At 41.1% G+C, this 15,530-nt stretch overlaps 1 protein-coding gene across 4 annotated transcripts in view; it reads right to left on the bottom strand.

Annotated features, from left to right (window-relative positions):
- The window catches only part of JAK2 (Janus kinase 2), a 115,088-nt gene extending 102,417 nt beyond the window's left edge, over window positions 1-12,671 (bottom strand). The window contains exons 1-2 of one of the 4 annotated variants that reach the window (XM_032291054.1): window positions 12,184-12,671; window positions 11,728-11,807 (exon numbers count right to left, since the gene is read on the bottom strand). The gene's annotated coding sequence lies outside the window, so the exon portion shown is untranslated. Of the gene's footprint in view, window positions 1-11,727; window positions 11,808-12,125 lie in introns of all 4 variants that reach the window. The other 3 variants (XM_032291056.1, XM_032291057.1, XM_032291053.1) reach the window with 3 other exon arrangements.
- Between the last annotated feature and the right edge of the window lie 2,859 nt (window positions 12,672-15,530).

The raw sequence follows: 15,530 nt of genomic DNA, 5'->3' as shown, positions 1-15,530 counted from the left end.
TCAGATAGACTTATACTATAACGCACTGTTTTCTTCTCTGAGTCATTCCCCAGGTCCTAAAATCCACTCTAATGAATCTTTCCATATCAAACCTTTATAAAAGCAATATATTCAACTGTTGTTATAAAATGAGGCTGAGGAGTAGAGCAGGGTTGATATAGTTTGGATGTTGTCCCTTTTAAATTTCAGGTGTTGCACTGTAAACTCCATTGTTGGAGATGAGGACTGGTGGGAGGTGATTGGATCATGGGGGTGGATTTCTCATGAATGGTTTAGCAACATCCCCCTTGGTGCTGTCCTCAAGATACTGAGTTGTTGCATGATCTGGCTATTTACAAGTATGTGGTATCTTCCCCCTCACTCTCTTTTGCTCCAGCTCTCGCAGTGTGATATGCCTGCTCCCTCTTAGTTTTCGACCAAAAGTAAAAGCTCTGGGAGAACTCCTCAAAAGCTGAGCAGATGTCAGCCCCCTGCTTGTAAGCTTGCAGAACCATCAGCCAATTAAACCTCTTTTATTTATAAATTACTCAGCCTCAGTTATTTATTTACAGCAATGCAAGAACAGACTAACAAGCCAGGCACAGTGGCTCCAGAACCATAATCCCAGCACTTTGGGAGGCTGATGCAGAAAAATCACTTGAGCCAGGAGTTCAAGACCAGACTTAGCAATATGGTGAAACCTCATCTCTACAAAAAAATACAAAAATTAGCCAGGCATAGTGGCACTCACCTGCAGCCCCAACTACTCAGGAGGCTGAGGTAGGAGGATCACTGGACCCCAGGGAAGGCAAGGCTGCAGTGAGCTATCTTCTCTCCTCCAGCCTGGGTGACACAGTGAAACCGTCTCAAAAAAAAACCACGTGTAAAAGGAGAGAACTCCCACCATGAAGACTGTTCCTAATACAGTGTTACTTTTACTGACCACCATAACCAGAGGCACTATGAATCAAACTTACTACACTGAAGGTATGTCATTTTACTTCTAATAATTTCAAATTTTCATAATAATAAATATCCAATAATCACAGAATATTTATCTTTAAAAGTCTGTGGCAGGGATGGGTGGGGGTGAAGACATGGATAATGCTTTTTAACAAGACAAGGTCCTAATCATACTCCAGCAATATCATTGTAATTGAAGATCAGATACAATGAAAACTATATTTCACATCACCCCTGCCCCTCCTCAAAACAAACCAAAAAAAAATCTACAATACCTCATGTATTTAAAAAAATAAATTATAATAAAGTATAAATTATTTATTTTAGATTTATAATAAATTAAAAATCCAGACTTACCTTTAATTCTGTCTTCTCTAACCTGTCCAATTAACCATAGATCTAATAATTCAACATTAAATTAACTTATCCTTAATGGTTCCAATCTCAAATGACTTGACCTATCCTATGGATTGCCATGATGAAACAACATGCTTCCCTCAGTATGCAAATTTAATACAAATAAAACCCTATTGTAAATTTTTAACAATTTAAGGCCAAAAATAGATTAATAAGAGCAGACTCGTAAATTAGCAAATGCCCATTAAGTACAAAAAATAATATTTCACAATAAAGTTTTTTTTAAAAGGTAAAATTAAAATGAAAAACTAAGGTTAAAGTTTAAAATCAGAAATAAACAGGGAAATTAAATAGAATAACTAAAGTGAATAACCGGCAAAAAGATCTGCTTCTATTGCTAAACGCATGATTTATTCATTTTCAAGTACTTGAATGCCTCCCATATGCTAATAAATATTATACAGGACTTGGAAACAAATGAATAGAAATACTGCCCAAGAACTCACAATATAGTTTCACAGGAGCCAGTTAGAATGAAACAAAATCCAGAAATAGATTCAACTACACATACAATTTTCAACACGAGCATTTCACAGCAGGAGAGAAAAGAAGGATTATATGACAAATAGTATTGAAAGTGGACCACCATCTAGGGGAAAAAAGTTGCATCCCATATTATATCTTGCATCAGTAAAAATTCCAGATGGATCAAGAAAATGAGGGAGAGTCTCAAAATATAATTTCAGGGTTAAGAAGGGACCTATCTAGATGCACAACAACAACAAATCACACTATCAACAGAATCGAAAAGATAAAAAGACAATGTAGGAAAAACAAACTCAGAACTATCTTCCTTAGTCTAAGAGCTCCCAAAAAGCAAAGTACAGTAAAAGGACAATAAATCCAATAGAAAGTGGGCCAAGATATGTTTTCCAAAAAAGAAGAATGAAAAGCAAATTAAAATTAAGATTCTATTTTTCATATCTCAAGTTGGCAAAGATAAAGCCATCTGAAAACATGTTAGTAAAGGTATAGAAAAGCTTAAACTGGTATTTCTATGTCAATTTGGCAGTATTTGTTGAACTTAGTAACATATACCATTTTTGAATCCGCAATTCCTCTTCTACTTTAGTTATGATCTCTCACACACACACATCTGACAAATTTACAAAGATATTTACTACTTTTTGAATTCTAAAACTTTTTAATGTGTTCAAAAAAATGGATAAATTTTTAGAGAAAGAATAAAAAGAGACAAGTACAGACAACTCTCAAAGAGTTTTGCTCCGAAGGGGAGTGAAAAATGGGGCCACAGCTTGAAGAAATGTGGAGTCAACTAATGATTTAAATTGGGAATTGGCAGAGCACAGTTCACACACATCAAATTTAACTAGTTGCCTGTTTTATAAATAAAGCTTTATGAGAACACAGCCATGAGCCATGTCTGTTCATTTGTATATTGTTGATAACTGCTTTTGCACTACAAAGGTGGAGCTGAGTAGGTGCAAGAAAATCCAAAATATTTACTTTATGGTCCTTAATAGAAAAATCCTGCCAATCCCTGGTTTAAATCAGTAATTCTCACAATCTAGGCCCCAGAGCAACATTATCAGATCACCTGGAAACTCACAGATGCAAATCCTCAAGTCCTACTCCAGATCTAATGAAACAAACTGGGACCGTGGCCCAGCAATTTGTGTTTCAACAAGCCCTTTTGGTAATTCTGATAAGAACCACTGGGTTAGAGAACGGTTCTAGTACAGTTAATTCTTACTATCTTCAATAGGTTCTTGGAAACTGACTTTAAGTAAACAATGTGTAACAAAATCCATTTTTGTTAACAAAAATTAAAGTTAAGTTAAACAAGGTTAAATTAAACAAAGTGTAACAAAACCCATTTTTCAGTAGGTTAATTGAGATAAGCAAGTTCCTATGGCATATTTATGGCCACAAAAACATCATCAGACTTCTAAAGAAGGACCCCAAACACTTTTATTATTAAACATTGAAATAAATGTCAGCTATACACACATTTAAGAAAGATTAATAAAAACAAGTAAGATAATTATTCACCCAATTCAGTTTAGTCACAAGCAGCTAAAGCCTGTCCTAGCAGCTCAAGTCACAAGGTAGGAACCAACCCTGGACAGGACACCATCCGCTGCAAGGCACATTCATACATACATGCTCACTTAGACTGAGACCATTTAGACACATTGATCCGCTAACACATACATCTTTGGGATGTGAGAGGAAACCGGAGCACCCGGAAAAACCCACAAAGACATGGGGAGAATGTCCAAACTTTACACAAACAGTGGCTCCAGCCAGGAATCAATGTTTTTTCTTATCAATGTTACGAATAAACAACAGTTATTCAAGGACCTGCTGTATAGCCAGGAACAGATTAAAGATCCTTTGCGTTCACACATTTAAAAGGTCTTGAGAAAACTTCACGGAAGCCCAAAGCCCTCAAGGAGCTATCAGTGAGGACTTCAATGAACGAGAGAGAAATGGTAGGGAAAGCTGAATAAGAGGAGACCCTTGTTATACACTAGCACAAAGTTTAGCAAAATTATCACCTACAGCAACATGGAAAATAAAATACATACCTGACCTAATGAATTAAGGAGATTCTCTGCAGGAAGTTAAAGAAATTTGGCTTCTTCTAGGTGCCTGTATCATTGAGAGAACAGAGAGATGAACTAAATAATGAGCTATTCACTTTTTGAGTAGAATTTCAAGATGTAAAGGCCTCAGAATAATCTTTTCAGCCAGCAAAGTGTCAAATAAAAAGAGCCTCAGAGCAAAGATCCAATCTAGGGTGTGACTATAAGAACCTTTCTTAAGATCTAAATCACCACCTCATAGATCCTTTCAGACAAAATATTATCTAAGGATCTAGCTCAGGGGAGGAAAGAGTTCCTCTCAAAAGAAATTTGTGGATATGGCTTCTGCCTGATGGTACAGATAATAAACTGTTACACAGGAAGTCCACAAAGTTTTTAAAGGAGTTGTATCTGCTTGGAATGAAAGGGATAGCTGCTATAATAAAAGGAGGCCTTTGGACCCTGAAGCACTCACTACAGGCAGGAAGCAAGCTTAGAGTTACTCTTACAAATAAAAAGCATTGTATATGGGTTGGGTGCAGGGTTAGGGGACATAAACAATTCAGAAAATAAACCCAAAAAAAGCAGCAGCCTATGGCCCACTAAGAACAACTTTTAGGAAGCAGGACTGAAACCTAATCAAGGAACTGGCAACATGTGCCCAGTGGGGTTGCAAAATTGCTACAGACTGTGCCTACCTTATGCTCCTCTTGAAGAGAAATGTCTACTGCAGATAACCTATGCCTTTTCAATCTTGCATGTTAAGTATGTGGGGGATATATAAACTATCTCTTCATGGGTTCTCATTCAGGAAGAACCATACCCAATTAACCATACCCAAGAAAACTATTTTGTACCTGGACCTGACATATATGAGAGATACTGGACTCTGAGGTACTGTCATGATAAGATGCAAATTAGGGACCTTTGAGGAGACGCTTAGTGTATTTTGCATGTGTTTTAGAAACAGGAGGGATGTGAAGTTTGGCACAATGGCAAACTATTGCAATAGTATTAATAGTTGTCCAGAGATGGCCGTAACAATATTTCCCATCCCACATGCTTTTCTTCCACAGTGTGAACTTGCCACTCCCCCATCAAATCTAAACAGGCTTCTGGCACACTTACAACCAGTACAACATGGCAGAAGTTACACTGTACAGCTGCCAAGGCTAAATCATAAAAGATTTATGCTGAGACACACTGACACACTCACTTTTAATTCTCTATTCACCACTATGAAAGGTGACCACCCTGAAGCCCCCATAGTGTGAGAAAATCCAGGCCACATGTACATGCTCCAGTTAATAACTCAAATAACACCCTGGTCAACAGCCAGCATCAACTACCCATAATGTGAATGAAGACACCTCCAGATGATTCCAGTCCTCTGCCTTCAAGTTACCACCACTGGCTGGCAATTTTTCCCAATTCATGTCCCAGTAGCCATTATGGAGCAAAAACAAAGTCATCCCTGGTGTGCCCTTTCTGAATTACTGACTCATGATATCTGTGAGCCTGATAAAGTACTTGTTTCAAATCACTAAGTTTTGGTGAGATTCTGTTACACAGCGATAGCAACCAGAGTAATACTGATGAAAATAATCCAGTAGAGGGAAGAATTAAGAAGGCAAGAAAAAGAGGGGAGAAATATAATGGTAAAGCCCTTGAAGGCAAAGGGATGAGCTCTTCTACACAGTTGAATGGAGAAGCTTTAAAGAGGATGCCAAATCATTCATTCATTGTAAAGAGGAAAAGGGTAATGTGCAGAGGACAGGTAGTTGCCTGGTGAACAGGAATCAGAGACTGGGAAAGGAGATGTGGAGGGGTGGTAGGAAAGAGTCTGCTGGCTTTTGTCCTAAACATTGGTAAGCCATTTGTTTTTAAACTTTATACACATTTTACCATATGATCCCACTTTTTAAAGTAAACAATTTTTTAAAAAGATTTAGTCTATTCCCTCAATAGACAAGACTGAGTGATTATGTGACTTGCTCAAAATCATATACCATGTGGACAGCAGGGTCAGTCCCTTACCCCAATTTCTAAAACAGTGCACTTATTCACATCACATTGCCTTTTATATTATAAAAATATTACCTAATAGTACTATATTTCATAATCATAATTTATTAAACTAAAATCATTTGGTAAGAATGAATGACTACTCTGTTTCCAATAACTGCGACCAAAAAGGTGAGCAGAAGAACGTTCTTGGGAAGATCAAAATAAACAGGCAAGCAAAGTAAACAGCTGTGGACCATTCCAACCTAGTTAAGCCCTTGTAACTATACTGAAGGTCTTCAAAAAGATAATGCTTCTCTTTCTTCTTTCTAGTATCCCTAATTTCATCAACCATTTGACCCTCAGGTAAGTTACCTACCAAGAATTTCTCCTTCCTTTCAGAAACAAATATTTTATCACTTTATTCAAATTTTACCAGTACAAAAGCACCTAGAGATGGCTTGTCTAACCTTCTATCATTCAGACAAAACACAGAACTAATGCACATAGGAATAGTAGTACCTGGATAGTGTGATATATAAGAGAATACAGACAAATGACAGACACTCTGTTGAAAAATACCTCCTAGGTTTTATTATGCCTAAAATCCTCATCCTTAGTCCTAGTGATAGAGAGCTTTGGAAAAGTCTCCACTGATCCCCCAACTGGCAAATCCAAAGGTCTTTTGTTAAACCAGAGAGAAGAAAATATTAACAGTGGTTATTTCCACATAGGGAAAGTATAAGCAATTTTCTTCTGTTCTTATAGATTTCGTATGAGGAAAAACACCAGTACATATTTTTAAGACCTTTTTTCAGATCTGATTCTTCTCATTTTTTGGCAATGATCAACATATTGATCATCCCCCCTCCTAACCTAGCCACTAATATGCCTCTCTCATATTAACTGTTCCTTGTCTCCTTCACCCATTATTCTCCTTTCACCCACCCTCTAATTATGGGCAATCACCAAGGCTCAATCTCACTCAGCTCCATTACTCTTTTCTCTAAGTACCACAGCACCAGACTTAACTTCTCAAATTCTAGTCATACGTCCCACTCTAGGCTATCAATTTTCACTTGCCTATCCCACTGCCCCTGCAAACGCAACCTATCCACAATAAAGGTTCGACTGTCTACATCCCCTCAACAGCTACTAAAACTACCATACCTATTTGTGTTAGTAACTGCCATTAATCAAACGGCAGGTTCTTTGTCATTAACTAGCTGAGTAACTTTGGACACATTTTTAAATCTCTCTGGTCTGATTCCTAATATACAAAATATATAAACTAACTTAGATGTTCTAAGATGTCTTGGAGTTCCAATACTCTTTGATTTCCTCTGTGACTGAACAGCAAACCTTCACGGTAAGGTAATCTTTAATCACTCTCTGCCCTCCGTTCTCCCTTCTTATCCAGTCCATAATGAAGTCTTGTGACATCTCTCCAATCTGACTTATTTCTACTAAATCCAAGTCCTTGTTACTTCAGGCCTCAATTATTTTCCTACCTGTCTCTACCACTTTTTCCAATTCACATGATATGTAGCACTGGTACTGCTTTGATTTTCCTAAAATATTTACTTCAGCAAGCTCTTTCTAAATTCAAAACTTTTAAAGCTTCTCCATATCCATGGGTCAAAGGACATTCTTCTCATCCTAGCATTTAAAGGCATCCATAATTGAATTCCAACTACATTTTTAACATAATTTCTTATACTACTCTTTCACATAAACCTTCATTTCAGTCAAGTTGTTTTATATATTGCTCTCCGAATGTATCATACATACATACATATTTTGCCTTTGCTTACCTCCTCTACCAGTTCCTTCCTGTTATAAAAAATCTCTGTTCATCTCAATTCTAAGTGGTCTAAAATATCTATAACTTTTATTATTTATCTTATCTGCCCAATTATACCGTATATCCTTAGAAAAAGGAACCTATAAATTTCTTTGTTTCTCTTTTGGATACAACTAAGTACCTTCTACATTTCAAGTATTAATAAATATTTGTTTGGTGATTATAGTTTCTTATCACACAGTCAACATGTATTTCTTAAAATACTGCCCATGTGCTCTCCACTGTGTATGTTTTTTTTTTAATCTAAGGTACTGTTCTCAAAGAATACACAAACAACTTGAAAAGATATGGCTAACACTAGGGAAATAACTATCAAACAACTAAAGCATGGCATACAATTAACCCATGTGAGGAGTTCTAAAACTAAAGAGCTACAGAAATGTAAAGAGGAAACAAAGAGGAATGAAGAACATGAGCAAAAATTAAAGGACAGAAGAAGCATAGCTTATTATTAGAAAGTGTGGAAACCAGCTTACAAGCTTAACGACTAAAGAACCTTAGACAAAAGGCTGAATAAATAGGGCAGGTGTTGATAACAATCTCGAAAGTCAAGAAAGTTTAATAAGTAGAAATTGGTAAGCCACTGAAGATTCTGGGACAAGGGAATGCTATAATAAGGAGTATTAGAGTAGCATTTCTAATGAGGATAAACAGAAGGAAGAAACACTGGATTCTCAGAAGTTCAAATGACTTTCAAGAGCCTAGGCTCAGGAAACATGTCCTGGGATTCACATAGTAAAGGAGGGAAAGCAGAGATATGAAAAAGAAAAGAAGTATGGACATTCTGAATCGGAATAAGAGATAAATGAAAGAAGTAATCTAAAGATGATGCCTAATTTAAAGCCTACATGATTACAAGAAAATAAAGGGGACGGGACACGGTGGCTCACACCTGTAATCCCAGCACTTTGGGAAGCCAAGGCAGGTGGATCACAAGGTCAGGAGTTCGAGACCAGCCTGGCCAAAATGGTGAAACCCCATCTCTACTAAAAATACAAAAAATTGCTGGGCATGGTGGCATGCGCCTGTAGTCCCAGCCACTCCAGAGGATGAGGCAGAAGAATCACTAGAACCCAGGAGGCGGAGGTTGCAGTGAGCCAAGATTATGCCACTGTACTCCAGCCTGGAAGACAGAGCAAGATTCTGTCTTACAAAAAAAAAAAAAAAAATTAAAGGGTAGAAAATGGTAACTTTCACCTGAGGCATTCTGAGTTTAAGGAGAGAATTAGAAATAGAAGCAGACCACCAGTACAGGCAAAACCAGGAAGTGACCAGTACAACAAGTTAGCAATAGGATTAGTTTTAAAATCAAAGAACTGGGCAGAAGTTATAAACATGTTACATAGAAGAAAAAATATATTAAGCCATGATCAGCTGGTACTAGCTTTGTATCAATAATTTTATCAGAAAAGCAAACTAAAAGCTAAAGCAGAGGTTTCCAAATCCTTTCTGGGAGTCCCGAGTCTTAGCAATTTTTTCATGACACCCCTAGGCCAAAAGAAATAGGTTCGAACAACTTAATTAGTAGTTATGTCCTTACAACTTAGTGTCTGTTGAGCACTGTAGAACTTATCAAACCTTAGAATCAAATTGGACAATACTACATTGTCATTCCCTGTTCTACATTCACATTTTCATGTAGTAGTTGCTTTTTATCAAAGAAACCTCTGAAAATACATCTTTACAAAGACATGACATCGTAGAAAGGGGTGTAGGTATATAATGTTGAAACCATGAACTACCTCAAAACAAAAGCTGAAGCCTGAGGTGCTCTGGGCACCTCAGCACACAGTTTGGGAAACTGGGAGCCAACAGGAGGGGTCTAAAACGGAGTGGGGAGTGGGTGGGAAACATAATGGAAAAGGAGCAAAAGAAAGGTCTTAGGACAGTTAACCACAAGGGGGCAGCACAATAATTGGTAGGGGCAGCACGACGGGGGTTCAAGCAAAGAGATAAGTCAAACCTTTCCATACAAAGGCTGTAATATACCCTCACCATTTCAAGCCCTTAAAGTTCTTTATCTCTTTACACTAGAAAGGAAGAAACACCAGTGGCTGGCAGATCACCTTATGCAGTCATTCTGCCCTTCTCTGAATCTTCTTTGCCTGCCCAGCCATGAACAGTAGCCAAGACTTTTATAAGAGCTAAGAAATTTACAACTTTGCCTGTGTCTTATCCAATTCTCACAACAATCTTATAAGGAAGAGAAGCTAAAAGAGTCGTAAACAATACATCTCTTTTTTTTTTTTTTTTTTTTTGAGACAGAGTCTCACTGGTGTGCTGTGGTACCATCTCGGCTCACTGTAACCACCACCTCCCAGGTTCAAGCAATCCTCCTGCCTCAGCTTCCCACGTAGCTGGCATTACAGGTGTGTGCCACTACACCTGTTTAACTTTTGTATTTTTAGTAGACATGGGGTTTCATCGTGTTGGCCAGGCTGGTCTTGAACTCATGACCTCAAGTGATTCTCCAGCCTCAGCCTCCCAAAGTGCTGGGATTACAGGAATGAGCTACTATGTCCAGCCATAAATAATACAACTCTTAAGTGGCAAAAACACTAGGATTCAAATCCAGATCTCACTCCAAAGCCAAAGTACTTTCCTACTCTGCCTCAAAAGCATCCCGCCTTTCAGCAATAGCCAGGTGAAGTAGAGAAGCAATCTCATAGTCCCTTATCTGAGACACCTGTCTCAAATGACCAAAAGTACAAAACAAAAAATCCCTAATGAGTCCCTAAAACATGCTATAAATTGCAAATACAGGATATTCAGTTAGAGCAAAAACAAGCACGGTGTGCTCTTCTAGTCATCAACTACTGCAACTTTCCTATTCAGGTAAATACATGTACTATTAAGGCAAGTGCTGGATACATCCGGTTTGTACATACATTACACACCAACAGACAGACAAATGCATGTACAAGCGATTCCCACACAAAGTGGTATAAGGTGAGGCAGATGGGGAAAGGGAGGGAAAAGTTGATTGTTCACCTTCAAATGTTCTAAGTGTTATATCAAAATACAAGCTGAACACCCCTAATCTGAAAAGCTCCAAAATCTGAAACATTTTGAGCACCAACATGATGCCACAAAGGGAAAATTCCACACATAATTACTTAATACAAACTTTGTTTCATGCACAAAAATATTGCATAAAATGACTTAGTGGCTGTGTGAATAACGTGTGCATGAAACATAAACGAATTTCGTATTTACACTTGAGTCCCATCCCCAAGATATCTCATTATGTATATGCAGACATCCCAAAATTTAAATCCGAAACACTTCCGGTCCCAAGCATTCTGGAGAAGGGATTCAAAATCTTTATTTGCAGTAGCCCCAAAACTCACTTACTATGAAACCAGAAACAAACATCTCCCTTATTCCCATTTCTAGTTTCCTTCTCCATATTTCGCCCTCCCTCTATGACATACTCAGCCGCTCCTACCCTTTCATTCAGAGAAAAGGAGTTTCTCCTGACACATTAGTAATTACCGGAAAACAAACTGGGTAAATTCAACCGACACAGCTAGCTTAGGCAGATAAAACCATCAGGAAGCATTCAGTGTTGCAGCAGAAAACCCAGCAAGAATGGCAAACGTGTTCTTCCAAAAGCTATCTCTTATTGCTTGGAAATAATCCTCTTTGAAGGATTAAGAATCTCTAGCTGCTCAAGGAGAAAGGGTAACGGACAACGTTCTACGTTTCTCTGCAAAGTCATTGTATGTGTAAAGCCAGCAAAAAATGTTTCTTAAAGGATCCAAGACGAACACCACAACACCCCAAAATTACTCTCCCAGATCAACATGAAAAGTTTAGCACTGACATTTTCCGAGGAGTAAGCAACAATGAGCCCTGCCTGTCTTCACAGGCTTCCAGCCTTCCTACGCACGCACTCCCAGCTCGCGACACCCTCGCCTTTATTGCAGCGAAAAAGGACAGCACACCCACCGTCGCGGGAGGAGGAAGAGCCTCTTTTTCTGCAGAAGAGAAACAGTTCACATCTTGTTCCTGTTGCCTGCTTCTAAAACCTAAAAAAAGAAGCAGCAGTTACTACTATCACATAAATTCAGGGAAAATGGATGTTTTTTCTAGGCTGTTTAGCTGTCTAGAAAATTTTTTAAAGGAATAAGGAGGTGGAGGGGTGCGGGAATTACAATACACAAAAGGAAGCAAATATCACTAGTAAAGACTTGTTCTAGGTGTCGTCTTAAAGAGGAAGATTTTTCTGGCTCAGAAGTTTGCTGCTACTCGCAGGGGGTGGGGAGGCGGAATTAGAAGATAGGAAGGGGGTTGAGAGACAACTGCCACCCCCACCCAGACAGAAGCCAGGCAGCTAGAACACCTACCGGCTACCCCGATCAGGCGACCAGAGCGCGCCCTCGAGCCCGCAGGGGCGGCTCCTACCCGGCGGGCCAAGGTCTGCGAAGCCCCGAGGCGGGCTCGGCTCCGAGCGACCTCCAGGCTGGGCCCTCGGGGGCCCTCCCGTTCGGGCTTAGCTCCCACTCACATCCCTCGGCGGCAAGAACCAGGCCTCTCCCTGCGCCGCGGCAGCTCTCCGCCCTGACGCGCGCCGCAAGCCCGGTCCCAGGGGCCGGAGGGGCCGAAACGCCGAGTCGGCGGCGTGAACACCCGAGAGAGCTGGGCGCTAGCCTAGCCTGTCAGCGTCGAGGGAGGCCGTTAGCGGCGTCCGCTGCTGCCCCCTTCTGCTCCTCTTCCTCTCTCCTTCCTGCAGCTCCACACCACCCCCACTTCGGGCAGCTGGGAAGCCCGTCACAGTCGTTGTCTCCACCCTCTTCTGGGCCACACCATCTTCTAAACGCCGCGGGCGACAATGGCTTAGACGCCCTATTAGCTTGGAACTCAACCTCTCGGTTGGCCTGCAGTTTCCCGGACTGGGCCGCACGGAGGCTGCCGGAGACTGGAGGAGCGTCCCGCACTGCGCGTGCGCCGCCGGCGCCGGCCGCGAGACTCGCAGGTGGGGGCCAGGCAGGGCGGCGCCCTCTCGGGAAGCCGGCAGGCGCGCGTGGAGATTCCCGGGACTGCCCCTGGACGTGAGCGCGCAAGGAAATTAAGGTGGCGACGCCCACCGAAACACTGGGGCCCGGCGGGAGCTAGGTGGCGGCGCTGGGCCCGGCCCTCCATAGATGGGCGGGTGTACGTGTGGCAGCCGCCAGCCCGGGAAGCGGCCGGGAGTGAGTCAGCCTGGCCGGCGCCCCCAGCACCCATCCTGCAGGGGAGGAGGCCGGGCTGCCTCCACGCTGAGGCTCCCCTCCCCGCACACTTGTCAGCTTTCTGCTTTTGCTTCCACATTCCAGATACAGCAGACTTGTGCTTCCCCAGGCCAGGCTGCTAGGCCGAGAAGAAGTGGCGCCAGGGGGCGAGGACAACGCACTCACTCGCGCTGTTTCGCGACAGTGCAGCCTGGATCGCTTGACTCGGATCAGGCACCTTGGCTGAAAAGGGGTGAGGGTGAGATGAAGCGCCCAGCTGCCTGCGGGTTGGCGGCAAGGCCTAGCTAATGTTTCTCTAGGCCTTTACCGCTGTGGCCTGGTGTAGCCCAGGAGAGGGTGGAGACCACGTCTGTGACGGGCTTCCAGGCTGCCAAAGGGCCTCATTCATTTATTCAAATATTTACTGAGTGTCTACTAGGTGCTGGCCTGTAGGTTCCCAGAGATACTAGGTGAACACTACCCCACACACTCCTTGCCCTGCTGCATTGTATTCTGATGAAAGCAACAAAAGCAAGAAATAAACAAACAAAAAACAATTTACATGCATAATGTGCAGGATGTGTAATTGCCACTAAGAAAATGCATAATTTTCTACTTCCATATACATAATAACAAAGAAAAGAAGTAGAAAGTGAGGAGGGGGTGTGCCACTTTAGGGTGGCCAGGAACGAATTCCTAGAATAAGTGGCATTTGAGCAGAGATCTGAAGGATGAGAATGAGCCAGTCCCTGACTATCTGGGAAAATAATTTCAGGCAGAGGGACTCCTGCAGGCAAAGACTTTGAGAAGGGAATGTGTTTGCCAAGTTGAAGGATCAGGAAAGAGCTCACTGTTGCTGGAGGACACTGAAGAAGGGGGCACTGGTAAAAGGTGAGACCAAAGACTCACCAGACTGTACAGGGCTTTTTTCAAATATAAGCCCTCTTTCTTATTATTTTTCTTTCTTTTTTTTTTTTTTTGAGACGGAGTTTCACTCTTGTTACCCAGGCTGGAGTGCAATGGCGCGATCTCGGCTCACCGCAACCTCCGCCTCCTGGGTTCAGGCAATTCTCCTGCCTCAGCCTCCTGAGTAGCTGGGATTACAGGCACGCACCACCATGCCCAGCTAATTTTTTGTAGTTTTAGTAGAGACGGGGTTTCACCATGTTGACCAGGATGGTCTCGATCTCTTGACCTCGTGATCCACCCGCCTCGGCCTCCCAAAGTGCTGGGATTACAGGCTTGAGCCACGGCGCCCGGCCCTTCTTATTATTTTTCAAGTATTACCATCAACCTAAATGAAGTGATGCATTCATAGCTCCTGTTTCCCCATACACAAGTGATGCTGCTATTCAAGTCTGTCTTGTACTTAATGGTTTGTTTAAATAAACCTCACCAAAGCAACTCTTGCATTTCTTCTTACATAATACGCATTGCAAAAGGTCTTTAAGCAAATGATAACAGCATAGGAAATGACTTGAATTCACCCTGACACTTTCAAAGTAAATAATGAGCTATGTAAGACGGAGAGATTTGCAGGAAAATTGCATTCCTACAGCCACTGCTTCATAGGCAATATATAGGCAAAATTAATTAGAATTTCTAATTACTAATTGTGACTCAATTGACTTAGAATATCAAGGCCACAGTTAAAGACTACCAAAAGAGTTCTTTTTTCCAGCAAACAAAAACTGATACTGGGATAAAAGCTAGAACATAGACCCACACAATGAAGAAGAGCTGAAGATGGCCTTAATGTCCTGGTTAAACGAAAAGCATCTGAACTGTGGAAATGCAAACATTATCTTTTGTGAGGGAAAAAAAAAATGCTTGTTTTAGAACTCTGAAACAGTGTTACTTTCATTATAAGTGATGTTTCTATATTTTGCAGTGATATGCTTATGTAACAGGCATGGTATCTGTTACTGTCCACAGCCTGTTTGCAGGGAGAAGCCATTTGGAATTAGTGAATATTGAGGATTTTTGTGTGGGGGACCAGATTCTTTTCTTAATATTAATGATATGAGTATGGAAGATGAGGTGGATAGGGCATATATTATTCATAAGCCTATAGAATTGAGAAATCCTCTGTCTACCCACATAGAAAGAGGAAGCAACTTGCCTTCTGTCATTCAGAGAGTGAAAGCCTCTCATCACTAACACATGATTTCAAGTCAATGCTACCTGGAATGTTGAGGTTTTCTCACTCTGTGATTTTTGAGCTCTTTATGTGATTCCTGGTAGTGGCATACCTAGAAATTTGCTCCTCAAGGCAAACATTTCAGGAAATTTCCCCTATTGTTTGATAATGATAAAAAGAATTCCAAGGAATTTGACCAAGTCTTTCAGGACATTTTTTTTTTTTTTTTTGAGACAGAATCTTGCTCTGTCACCAGGCTGGAGTGCAATGGCGCAATCTCAACTCACTGCAACCTCCGACTCCCTAGTTCAAGTGATTCTCCTGCCTCGGCCTCCTGAGTAGCTGGGATTACAGGCATGCACCACCACACCCAGCTAATTTTTTTGCATTTTTAGTAGAGA

The sequence above is a fragment of the Sapajus apella genome, unplaced genomic scaffold (assembly GCF_009761245.1).
Source record: "Sapajus apella isolate SASKATOON/1434 unplaced genomic scaffold, GSC_monkey_1.0 scaffold24, whole genome shotgun sequence".
Taxonomy (NCBI): domain Eukaryota; kingdom Metazoa; phylum Chordata; class Mammalia; order Primates; family Cebidae; genus Sapajus; species Sapajus apella.
The sequence above is the reverse complement of the archived record's forward strand: the minus strand, read 5'-3'. Positions and strand labels throughout refer to the sequence as shown.